We start from the raw sequence: 12669 nt of genomic DNA on the forward strand, positions 1-12669 counted from the left end.
AATCCTACTCCCAGAGGGAGTAGGACTCTCATGCCGTGCCCTCCCTTGGCCGGCCAGCCTCCCCCCTCTAGTCCTTTATATACTGAGGTAGAGGCACCCCAGAAACACATAAGTTGATCCACGTGATCTATTCCTTAGCCGTGTGTGGTGCCCCCAGCCATCATATTCCTCGATAATACTGTAGCGGAGTTTAGGCGAAGCCCTGCTGCTGTAGTACATCAAGATTGTCACCATGCCATCGTGCTGACGGAACTCTTCCCCGACACTTTGCTGGATCAGAGTCCGGGGATCGTCATCGAGCTGAACGTGTGCTCGAACTCAGAGGTGCCGTAGTTTCGGTGCTTGATCGGTTGGATGGTGAAGACGTACGACTACTTCCTCTACGTCGTGTCAGCGCTTCCGCAGTCGGTCTGCGTTGGGTACGTAGACAACACTCTCCCCTCTCGTTGCTATGCATCACATGATCTTGCGTGTGCGTAGGAATTTTCTTGAAATTACTACGAAACCCAAAAGTGGTATCAGAGCCTAGGTTATTTATGTTGATGTTATATGCACGAGTAGAACACAAGTGAGTTGTGGGCGATATAAGTCATACTGCCTACCAGCATGTCATACTTTGGTTCGGCGGCATTGTTGGACGAGACGACCCGGACCAACATTACGCGTACGCTTACGCGAGACCGGTTCCCCCAACGTGCTTTGCACATAGGTGGCTTGCGGGCGACTGTCTCTCCAACTTTAGTTGAACCAAGTGTGGCTACGCCCGGTCCTTGCGAAGGTTAAAACGGAGTCTATTTGACAAACTATCGTTGTGGTTTTGATGCGTAGGTGAGATTGGTTCTTGCTTACGCCCGTAGCAGCCACGTAAAACTTGCAACAACAAAGTAGAGGACGTCTAACTTGTTTTTGCAGGGCATGTGGTGATGTGATATGGTCAAGGCATGATGCTGAATTTTATTGTATGAGATGATCATGTTTTGTAAACGAGTTATCGGCAACTGGCAGGAGCCATATGGTTGTCGTTTTATTGTATGCAATGCAATCGCTATGTAATGCTTTACTTTATTACTAAACGGTAGTGATAGTCGTGGAAGCATAAGATTGGCGAGACGACAACGATGCTACGATGGAGATCAAGGTGTCGCGCCGGTGATGATGGTGATCATGACGGTGCTTCGGAGATGGAGATCACAAGCACAAGATGATGATGGCCATATCATATCACTTATATTGATTGCATGTGATGTTTATCTTTTTATGCATCTTATCTTGCTTTGATTGACGGTAGCATTATAAGATGATCTCTCACTAAATTATCAAGAAGTGTTCTCCCTGAGTATGCACCGTTGCCAAAGTTCGTCGTGCCCAGACACCACGTGATGATCGGGTGTGATAAGCTCTACGTCCATCTACAACGGGTGCAAGCCAGTTTTGCACATGCAGAATACTCAGGTTAAACTTAATGAGCCTAGCATATGCAGATATGGCCTCGGAACTCGGAGACCGAGAGGTCGAGCGTGAATCATATAGTAGATATGATCAACAGAACGATGTTCACCATTGAAAACTACTCCATCTCACGTGATGATCAGTTATGGTTTAGTTGATTTGGATCACGTAATCACTTAGAAGATTAGAGGGATGTCTATCTAAGTGGGAGTTCTTAAGTAATTTGATTAATTGAACTTAAACTTATCATGAACTTAGTACCTGATAGTATCTTGCTTGTTTATGTTTGATTTTAGATAGATGGCTCGTGCTGTTGTTCCGTTGAATTTTAATGCGTTCCTTGAGAAAGCAAAGTTGAAAGATGATGGTAGCAATTATACGGACTGGGTCCGTAACTTGAGGCGAGGACAGAATCAACACGCTGCCCGAAGATCTCCTGCTCGAAATCCTCGAGCGCCTGAACCTACGCGAGGCGGTCCGCACCGGCGCAGTCTCGACATGGTGGCGGCGCCTCCCGCACCAGCTCTCCCGCCTACACCTCAACCTCGGCCACATCCCCCGCGCCACCCTGGAGAAGATGATGGACGCCTTCATAGGCGCAGTGCAGAGCTTGCCGGCCAGGAGCAAGTGCGAGCGCGACGGCAAGACTTATCGTGCTATCAAGACACTCGGCCTTGGCTTCTACCTGTCGGCTCCTCACCTGAGCTCCATAGGCACCGCAGTCGAGGACGTCATCAGTCGCGGCGAGATCAAGCGCCTTGGGTTCGGCATATGCTCGCCATGTCAGGGCACATACCCGCTACTGATGGCCGAGTCGGGCAGGAGCTCGTGTCCTTCTCCCGTACCTACCCTGTTGCCTTCAGCTGGCTCACGAGCCTTACCCTCGGTCGCATTGTGTCTGGACACTCCGACGTCACCGACCTTGTTAGCGCTTGCGATAGGCTCAAGATACTCAGCTTGAAATCCCGCAGGATGGTTGAGCATGCCGTGCTGAAGATTGACGCACCGTGTTCCGGGCTCCAGGAGCTCGAGTTCCTCCGCTTTAGGTGCGTGTGGATCGAGCTCATCTCTACCCTCAAGCTTAGGCAAGTGCGGTGCCAACGTTGGCGCTTCGAAAACCCTCCGGTGCGCATTGGCTATGTTCCTGAGCTTCATAGCGTAGGCCTCGCTTCTCGTGCCAAGGCGTGGCAGGCGCCATTCGCGCTACGGGAGTGCCTGCCAAGGTGTGCCGTGAGCCTGTGCAAACAGAGTTTCAATTTTTGCTCCCAAATGGTAAAGTTAATTTCTGTGCACAGCATGAACTTCTTCTGTATCCACTTATCAGAGATCATGGTTTTTTTTACCAATTTCAGTTCTGTATGTGTGTTGCTCTTGCTGCAGATTTGGATTCAGCCCGAACATCCCAAGAACCTCACTGCTATATTTAGAAACCTGACGGATGTGGTGCTTTTCTCTATTACTCCTGTGTGTGGTCTGATGTGGACCCTGTTTCTTGCAGAATTTTACGGTATGGATTTTACTTCATCAGTTTTTTTAATTTAATCCACATCGCAGTCTGGATGTGACACATTCTATGGCATTTTAATTTCTGGAATATTCAGCACCAACAACATGTCCCATATCAGGAAGTCGGTCTGGTTTTCACTCTAATGTATCACACATCTTCTATATCTAAATAGCTAGCCCCCACTAACATATTTCTCTCAACATGCAAGCATGCCTCATCATCAAGCAACATGCATGGCAAAAGGCCACCACAACATACATTCATGCACATGAAAATGTCCACCTCAACATGCAAACATATATTAGATATTTTACAATACATTAATCAAACACAATAAAGCATATGGATTTGCAATTTTAGTTTTCGTAGTATCACTATTCACGTCCCATAGAAATCACATATCATGGAAATGTATTGCAAATATTCCCGCAACAACGTGGGGGTATCATCTAGTATTTGAAGTAGTGCATGTAGGACGCATTGTCATTGGGATATAGGGGACACACGACTTGTGTAGGAATGATCGTGCAATGCATTTTTGGTTCGGGTGAGTCTGACCCGTGCTGAGGATGGCTCTCCTCTCTCCCTCCCCTCCCCCCTTCCCGTCCTCCCCCTTCTCGTCCTCTCCCCGTCCCCATGGCTCGGGGCTTCCCGCGCCCCTCCTCCTGCCATCGCTGCCCCTTCCCCTGGCCGCCCCTCCTTCCTCGCCCTATGTGGCGTCTCTCTCTCTGGCCACCCCTGGATCTGGAGCTCGGAACAAATTTTGGGCCTTGTCGTCGGATGTGGCGGATGCGGAGCCCGAGCTGGAGGCTGGCTCTCCCTCTCTCCCCCTGGTTTCTCTTCCGGCGGCTCCGCTTGTGGCGGGCTCGTCAGCGGTTGGCAGGGTTCGGAAGTTCGCGCGGGCGGCCGGGGCGGTCCGGCGGTCTGTGCTGAGGTGGGGATCTCTGGTTGGTTCCAGGTGCGGCGCGGTCGGAGATGGAAGCGCTTGGAGGCGCTTTCCTCGCCGGGCCGTGTGGTTCTTGGAGGTGCTTCTCCTCGGTCGGGTCGCTCTGCTCGCTCTTCCTGCTCCCCGCCGTCCTCGCCGTCGGTGGCTTCGGCGGGGCCGGCGCCGCGCTCGGGGCTGGCGTCGTCGGCCGCCTCTTCTCCCTCCTTAACCCTAGATTCGTCTCCAGTGCGGGAGGCTTGTGGGCCCTCCGCTCCGCCTCAGTTGGGTCGTTCTGGGCCGATCATTTTAGCTGGGCCACCTGCGCTGTCGTCTTTTTCTGAATTCCCCCTGTCTATTTTGGGCCCTGGGTCTGGCACGGCTCTCGTGCCTTCTTCTGTTCTGGTCAGCCCGGCCCACGCTTCCTCCCCGGCCGGCCTGGCTTCCTCTGGGTATTTATGGATCCGTAAGGGCTCACCCCCCCATTTCTAGGGTTTCCTGCCCCCCACTCTGACCTGCGCCGCTATCATTTTCGCATCCCCTCCTTCCGCAGATCCCCTGCTCCTCCACCTCTCTCCCCCCCTTCGCGGCTGTTGTCGCCATGGCTCGCTCAGGCGGGTCGTCTAGCGAGGCGGTCTCTGGCTTGAAGCGGCGGTGGGAGGATGCGGGCGACGGGGCTGTCGATCTGGAGCTCGAGGCTTCCCTCCGCTCCAAGCTTGAGGCTGACCAGGCGGCTCGGTAGCAGGTGGCCTGTGAGCGCGAAGCTTGGGCGGCGGGGCCTGAGTGGCTCCAGGGCGACGTGTGGGCTGAGGCGGCGGCGCTGGCCGCGGCGGGCTCTGGAACTGAGGCTCCCGGATCGGGCAGATCTGGGGCCGATCCATGGGAGGCCGCTGCGGCTGCCGACGGCTCTGGCCCTGTGGTCCGTCCTCCTCCTCCTCCCCCACTTGGCCCTGCCCCCATGGCTCGTGGCGGCGGCCGTGGCCCTGTTTCGTCATCTGGGTTCGGTTGTCGCGCGCTGGGTCGTGGGGGTGGTGGTTCTGGCGCCCCTGGGCGTTGGTTTCCGTCGTCGGGCCCTGGCTCGTCCTCTGGCGCCTTGGGTGATGGCATCCTCCCCCTCCTCCTCCTTCCCTTCCGGCCCGCCCTTCTCCCCCCGCCTAGCCAACCACCAAACCCTAACCTCACGTGCTTCGCTTGTCACCAACTTGGGCATTTCCAATCGCGTTGTTTCAATCCCCCTTTCTGCTTGATCTGCCGCGAGGACGGCCACCTAATTGTGAACTGTCAAAATCGTCGCAAACCCGCCTCTTTTGTGCACTATGGTCAAGGCCTACCTGGCTGCTCCTTCTTCGCGCTCGACAGAGAGATCCCTCAGGTTACTGTGGCTCCTGCTTTCTCTAATGCGGCCATCATCACGGTCAAAGACCACAAAATCTCCTCCCAAACCCTCCAGGACGAACTCAAGTTATGGGATGAAGGAAGTTGGGATTGGCAGATCCGGTAGTTGTCTGATTTTGATTTTGCAGTGGTCTTTCCTTCTAAGAGCAGCCTCAAGATGATTTCTTCATGCACGAGTTTCACTCTCCCTCTTAACCAATTGGTAGTCTCGATGAAAGCGGCTGCTAATGGGGCGAAACCTATTTCCCCCCTTTCTAAGATCTGGGTTCTGGTAGATGACATTACTCCTACCCTACGCTCTACTGAGTTCGTCATGGCTTTTGGTGCTCTCATCGGCAAGCCAATCTTGGTGGATCAAGACTCATTGGCTGTTCTTGGTCCCGTGCGCCTCAAAATCTGGGTTGTTGATCCCTTATGCGTCCATGGTAGTGTTAATGTATTCCCTGTTGCAGATGGATTCAGGCTTCGGGTACGTGTGGAGGGGGATGCCTCTTCCACTCCCCATCACCGCCCCCTCCTCCTTTTGCTGATCGTCATGGTGGTGATGCTGACAACACTGGCAACTTGAGTGGGGGCTCGCACCCTCACTTTACTACCTCTGAATGGGATGGCATGGGTTCAGAAAGTCGCGAGCTCTTCAAGGAGAATGCCCCAAAGAACAGGGATGGAGGGAAGGATCAGATGGATGTTTGTGCTCATGTTCAGGCTGCCCCAGTTGCCCCTCCTGCTGGTACCCCTATGTCGGGGGTCTGCTCCAACCTTCTGGTCCGGCCGGGCTCCCTGTCGCTCTTTGGTATTGAAGATCTCCCTGCCTCCCCGCGCCGCGTTGCGTCGGGCCCCTTCTCCAAGTGCAAATCCTCCATCCGCAAATTCTCTGCTTGGAGTCGGGCCTCTTCGGGAACCAAGCTCTCGGCGGCGGGTCTGTGCCGCCGTCTTGACAATGTTATGGGCGACGTGGCGGGGCAGTCTTCTCCGGCTGTGGTGCGGTCATCTCCGATTCGGTCCCCTTCATCTACGGCTCGCAAGAGTGGCCGGATCCGTGACAGTGGCTTGAGGGTGGTCGACAAAGCGGCAAGGCGTGCTGCGGCTCGTGACCTCCCTGCTTCAGGTATCCTTCCTACTCCTTCCCAGTTGGTCCATAACACTTCCTCACCTACTAGGCTTGTTTTACCTTCATTCTCGAAAGAACACTTGACTAAGGTACTCGCGGATGCGGGTATTGCTCCTGATCATAATTTTGGCTCTCCTTCCTCTCTGATTGCTCTCATTAGGGCCAATGAAGTGGCTCAGACGGCCTTGGCTAAGGCTAAAGAGGCCATCGCAATACCTCCTGCCCCTCCAATTGTGGCAGCTGGGGCTTCGGAGGAGGGGGCATTGATGGTGGGGCTAGTCCCCTGGTGAAAAAGGGTGCTTCTAAATGTGCTAAATCCTACTTGGCACCCTGCAGGTCGAGTTTGCGCATAAAAAACCTTTCTTATAAATGAAAGCCCTCTTCTGGAACATCAGAGGTTTTGGCGCTCGGGGACGCCGAGACCAAATTAAAGATATTGTCAGGGGGGACAATATTGACTTGATTGGTCTGATCGAAACTTTTGAATCCTCCTTCCCTCCTTATGAGCTTTCTTCTACTGCGGGGGCGGATCGTTTTGACTGGAACTTCCTTCCCTCCTCGGGCCACTCTGGTGGCATTTTGTTAGGGTCGAAACGGGATGGTTTTGACTTGGTCGCTTTTGATCATGGTATCTTCTGGGCCAGCACTGTGCTTTTTCATCGCCAGCTCAATTCTCTTTGGGAATTTATGGTGGTTTATGGTCCGGCCGATCATTCCCTTTCCTCCATTTTCTTGGATGAAATCTCAAACAAAGTTGAAGCTTGCTCCCTCCCTTTGGTGATTGGTGGCGATTTTAATTTGCTTCATTCTCCTGCGGATAAGAACACAGATAATTTTTCTTGGGCGTTGGCTGACGCTTTTAATGACTTCATCAGCTCCTGTGCCCTTCGTGAGATTCCTAGGGTGGGATCCAGATACACTTGGACTAACCACCAACCCTCCCCTATTTGCTCCGTCCTGGACCGTGTCCTTGTTTGTTCGAATTGGGATTCGCTATTCCCGCTAGCTACGCTTAAATCTAAGACCATTGTCGGCTTGGACCATGCCCCTCTTATTCTTGACGCTGGGAACCGCTCTGTATCTTCCCCCTCTAGATTTCAGTTTGACGCTTCTTGGCTCCTTATTGAGGGTTTTTGTGATCTCCTTAGCTCTAAAATTAGTGCCTTCCTTTCTGCTCCTCATCGTTCCTACGGGCCCGTGGATGATTGGCATAACTGCTCGGCCTTGCTTCGCAAATTTCTTCGGGGATGGTCCCGGAATCATTCGGCCCAGGAGCGCAGAGATAAGGCCCTTCTCCTGGCCCAGATTGAGGCCCTTGATTCTCGGGCTGACGTTTCTGGCCTCTCCGACTCTGACTGGTCCCTTCGTTTCTCCCTTGAGCGCTTGTTGATGCATCTTCACCGGCTTAATGAAATTTACTAGTGCCAAAGGGGTTCGTCCAACTGGCTGCCTAAAGGTGACTTCCCCACTGCTTATTTCTTTGCGATTGTGAATGGGAGACGGCGCATATGCCTGATTGATAGCCTGATTATTGATGGGGTGCGGACCTCTGACCAAGGCGCTATCCTTAACCATGTGGTCTCTTTCTTTTCTTCCCTCCTCTCTGCCAAACCTGACCAGGGGTTCAGGCTGTCACCTAACTTCTGGGACCAGGGGACTTTGGTTTCCTCGGAAGAAAACTCAGATCTGATGAACCCCTACTCTGAAGAGGAGATCTTCTTAGCGATTAATAAAGCGAATCCTAACTCTGCCTCTGGCTCGGATGGGCTCTCTATCCCCTTCTTTAAAAAGTTTTGGCCTATTCTTAAAAACCTTATCTATGAAGCTATTCAAGGCTACTGTCTGGGGACAGTAGATATTTCTAGGCTTAATTATGCGCTTATCTCTCTTATCCCTAAGATTAAGGGTGCTGATTTAATATCTCAGTTTAGACCTATCGCGCTCATTAATAATTTTGCCAAATATCCTACCAAATGTCTGGCTACTCGCCTTACCCCGGTGGCCCATTGAACCCTTTCTCCTACTCAGTCAGCTTTTATAAAGGGTCGCTTCATCCTGGATGGAGTTCTCTGTCTCCACGAAATCATCCATGACATTCACAGATCTGGGAACAAGGCAGTAATTCTCAAACTAGATTTTGAAAAGGCCTACGATTCGGTAAGCTAGGGCTTCCTTAAACAAGTCCTCCTAGCAAAAGGCTTTCATAGTGGGGTGGTTCACCGTATCATGAAGTTGGTCATGGGGGGTCATACTGCTATTAATGTTAATGGGAATATTAGTAACTTCTTTAAGAACTCTAGGGGTCTTCGGCAAGGCGACCCGGCCTCACCCATCCTCTTTAACTTTGTTGCGGACGCCCTCTCTAACATCTTACCTAAAGCTGCGGAGGCCGGCCATATCTCTCCTGTTAGTTCTCACCTCATTCCGGAAGGTATCACGCACCTTCAGTACGCAGACGATACTATCATCTTGGTGGAATTGAATGATCACTGCATCGCCCATCTCAAATTTCTTCTCCTCTGTTTTGAAGCTCTCTCGGGGCTTAAGATTAACTTTTCTAAAAGCGAAGTTATTGTCACTGGTGTTTCAGGCACCGAGGCCTTAAGGGTGGCTCGCTTACTAAACTGCTCTCTGGGTTCTTTCCCTATTAAGTATTCGGGTCTGCCTATTACTTTTGACAAGCTTTATGCCAAGGATTTTGCTCCTGCGGTGGCCAAGGTTGGTAATCGTGTGATGCCCTGGAGGGGCAGATACAACACTCAGGCGGGCAAAGTGGCCTTAATTAATGCCTGTCTCTCCTCTCTCCTATGTTCTTGATGGGATTCTACCTCCTCTCCATGGGTACTCATGCTGGCTTTGACAAACATAGAGGGGCCTTTTATTGGAACACGACTGATAACAAGCGCAAGTATCGATTGGTTAAATGTGATCTCATTTGTAAGCCCAAAAGCCTTGGGGGGGCTGGGCATCATTAACACTCTTGCTATGAACAAATGTCTGATCATCAAATGGTGGTGGAAGATAATGACCATCCCCCAGGACAAGCCCCTGTGGTTCAGCATCCTAAAGGCAAAGTACTTTCCCTCCACTACTCCTATGTTTGCCCGCGCCTCGGGGGCATCTCAGTTTTGGCGTGATCTCGTTAAACTCCGGCCTACTTTTCAAGGCCTTGTCAAGTTTTTTGTTCGCAATGGTAAGTCCACCAGGTTCTGGCTTGATTGGTGGTGCGGTTCCTCCTCGCTGGCCTCTACTTTCCCTGTTCTTTTCTCTTATTGTCCGGACCCTGAGATCTCAATCTTTGAGCTTGCGTCGAATAATTGGGACTTACATCTACGTCGTTCTCTCTCTCCCGAAGAGTTGGAAGACTGGCAGCGCCTTGCTGCCCTCTTCCCTTCACTCTTGGAGGAGGATGACACGGTTGTTTGGCCCCACTCTCCCTCAGCTCGCTTCTCGATTAAATCTCTTTATAGCAAGCTCATTGCTGGGTCCGCCACCTCCAAGTTTAAGTGGATTCGGAGGGCTCACATCCCCCTAAGATTAAGGTATTTCTCTGGCAAGCCTCTCATGGGCGTTTGCCTACGGGTGACCAAATTCGCAAACGTAATGGTCCAGGTTCTGATTGCTGTGCACTTTGTGGTATGAGAGAAGATACGCCTCATATTTTCTTCAACTGTGTTTTGGCTAAGTTGTTTTGGTGTTGCATCAGATCCTGGATGCATGTTTCCTGGGCTCCGACCTCCTTCGCTGACTTGCGCATCTTGGCCAACTCTTTGGTTGGGGCCCATAGGAGATTGTTTTGGGTTGGCCTCGCTGCCATGTGCTGGTCCTTGTGGACGACAAGGAATAAATTTACTATCAAACACGTTTTCCCTGCTAAGACTGTTGATTGCTTATTTAAGACTTGTATATTTCTGCAGCAGTGGAGATTATTGACTAAGGAGGAGGACAGGGATGCTTTCGGCGCCATGTTGGCCAAGATCCGAAATTCTGCTATCTCCATCTCTCCAGTCCAAGCAGGCTCGTAGGCGTTGCTGCGCTGCCTTGTTATCTTTTCTTCCTTCGGCCTGCGTGCCGCGTACTGGCCTGGGAGCCATGTACTTAGACTTCTCCGGTATCTTCTGGGTTGATACTCTGTGATCGTGTGCTGGTCATTTGGATCTATGTTAACTCTGCCTGGTGGCTTTATCTATAAAGTCGGGCTATGGCCTTTTATCTAATAAAAAAATGCATTTTTGGTTCTGATGCACCATATTTGATGCAGATTATGTCCTTTTTCCTACTTTCTATTGTTAGTTTAAATCAATTTGATTGGTATTGCATCCTTTTATTTTTGTGGGTTTTTTTTTATTTTTTTTGTCTTTTTTCCATGCTACATGTAACTAACGCACCCACCGACAATGCACACACATTCTATGGCATGTTAATTTCTGAAATATTGAGCACCAACAACATATCCCATATCAGGAAGTTGGTCTGGTTTTCACTCTAATCTATCACAAATATTTAAATTAGTGCATGCAGGATGCATTGTCATTGGGATATAGGGGACACATGAGTTGTCTACAAATGATGGTGCAATGATTTTTCCGTCCCGATACACCATAAGTGATGCACATAGCCTCTTTATGATAATATAAACGGATTGGCTAACTCACATCTAGATGTGAATTAATTATGTCACATCTAACTTTTCTACCACAGGATCTAAAAGCTCCAAGATTCGTGCTCCACGCTAGTTTTAGTTTGCGTTTTCTCGTCGCTAGTCTTTTTGCACAGGCCACGGTGGTTGTTCGTTATGGGCTTTTTTTTGCTGTTGTGTGCTGCTCCTTGTCTACGTGGGCCGTAGGCCTTTTTTTGCCCTCCTTCGTGTTTGTTAGACTGGGTTTGTCCCTTAGTTTTTTGTAGGCAGGATATTCATCTTTTGTCTGTTTTTATCTTTTTTGCTCTATATATCACCAGAAGTCAAGATTCATGTTTTTTAGCACGATGCAGGAAGTGTTGTTGACCCATCACGAGTGCTCTCTCTACATTCTCGTCCATGTATTCTTGTAATTTATCTGTTTATACTTTTTTGCAGGGATTTAGGGGTTTCTGTTTTCTCTTCCTTTTGAGTTGTCAGTGTTTTATGTACTGCATTTTCACGTCCGTTGGGCTTCAGTTTATTCAGTCAATTTTTTGTTTCTTAGTTTTTTTCAGGAATGATGTCACTGGGTATAAATTTTGCTAGCAAATTGTTAATCCGTGTCGACTGCCATGCAGAAAAAAATCTGTGTTGACTATCATCTAACTTTTCTGCTGCCAGATCAAAAGCTTCAGGATTCGTACTTTTTTTTCTACTTCTCATGCGTTGTTGTTGCCATCGGGCGTCGCATGTGTGCCGCAACTGGGTTGTTATTGTGTTTGGGGTTTAGTCTTTGTTATTTGTAGGCCATATGGTTTTCACGATTTTTGTTGAGTTTAGTGATGTCTCATCTAAGCCTATAACCGTCTGATTTGTGGCTTTAATATTCACACAAACTTGATCATGCGTGCCCGTCTCAGCTCGTTCTTCTTTGTCGTGCGTCCTCTTGTCCCATTTTCTTATGTGTCGGCCTATTATTCTCGCATTTCTTTTGACATGGGCAGATATATGTCGTCGTTTAGGAGGTGTCCCATTACTACTTTGTTCGCTTTCATTGTGTGTTTCTTGTGGCCTGGTGGAGAATTTGTAGATTTGACCCTCGACTCATAAACGGACTCATAGTTATTCCAGTTGCAAGTCCACCCTCCCCTCACAACTAGGCATGTGTTTTGTGTTTCATCCCAGTTGCAAGTCACCTCTCGACTCGCAACTCGGCTCATAGTTTGTTATTGTCCTAGTTGGAAGTCCACTATCGACTCGCAAATGGTATCGTAGTTTTACGTAGTTGTCCCAGTTGCAAGTCCACTCTTGACTCGCAACTAGGCTTGTAATTTGTTTCGTCCCAGTTGCAAGTTCACCCTTGACTCGCAACTAGGTTTGTAGTTTCGTAGTTGTCCCAGTTACATGTCCACCCTCGACTTGCAACCGAGCACATAGTTTTGTTGTTGTCCCAGTTGCAAGTCCATCCTCAACTCGCAACTCGTATCGTAGTTTCATGGTTTCCCATTTTGCATGTCCACCCTTGACCTGCAACTAGGCCCGTAGTTTGTTTCGTTTTCTTGTAGTCTGCTTCAGTTGCAGCTCAACCATCGACTTGTAACCGTGCCCCGGTTGCAAGTCAATCATCGACTCGCAACTAGGATGTGTTGTATTTGTTGTTGTTG

At 50.0% G+C, this 12669-nt stretch overlaps 1 pseudogene; it reads left to right on the plus strand.

Annotated features, from left to right (window-relative positions):
• Positions 1-4222, plus strand: part of LOC119355328 — a 27517-nt pseudogene extending 23295 nt beyond the window's left edge.
• Positions 4223-12669: the final 8447 nt, after the last annotated feature.

The sequence above is a fragment of the Triticum dicoccoides genome, chromosome 1A, assembly GCF_002162155.2.
Source record: "Triticum dicoccoides isolate Atlit2015 ecotype Zavitan chromosome 1A, WEW_v2.0, whole genome shotgun sequence".
In the NCBI taxonomy this organism is placed as follows: domain Eukaryota; kingdom Viridiplantae; phylum Streptophyta; class Magnoliopsida; order Poales; family Poaceae; genus Triticum; species Triticum dicoccoides.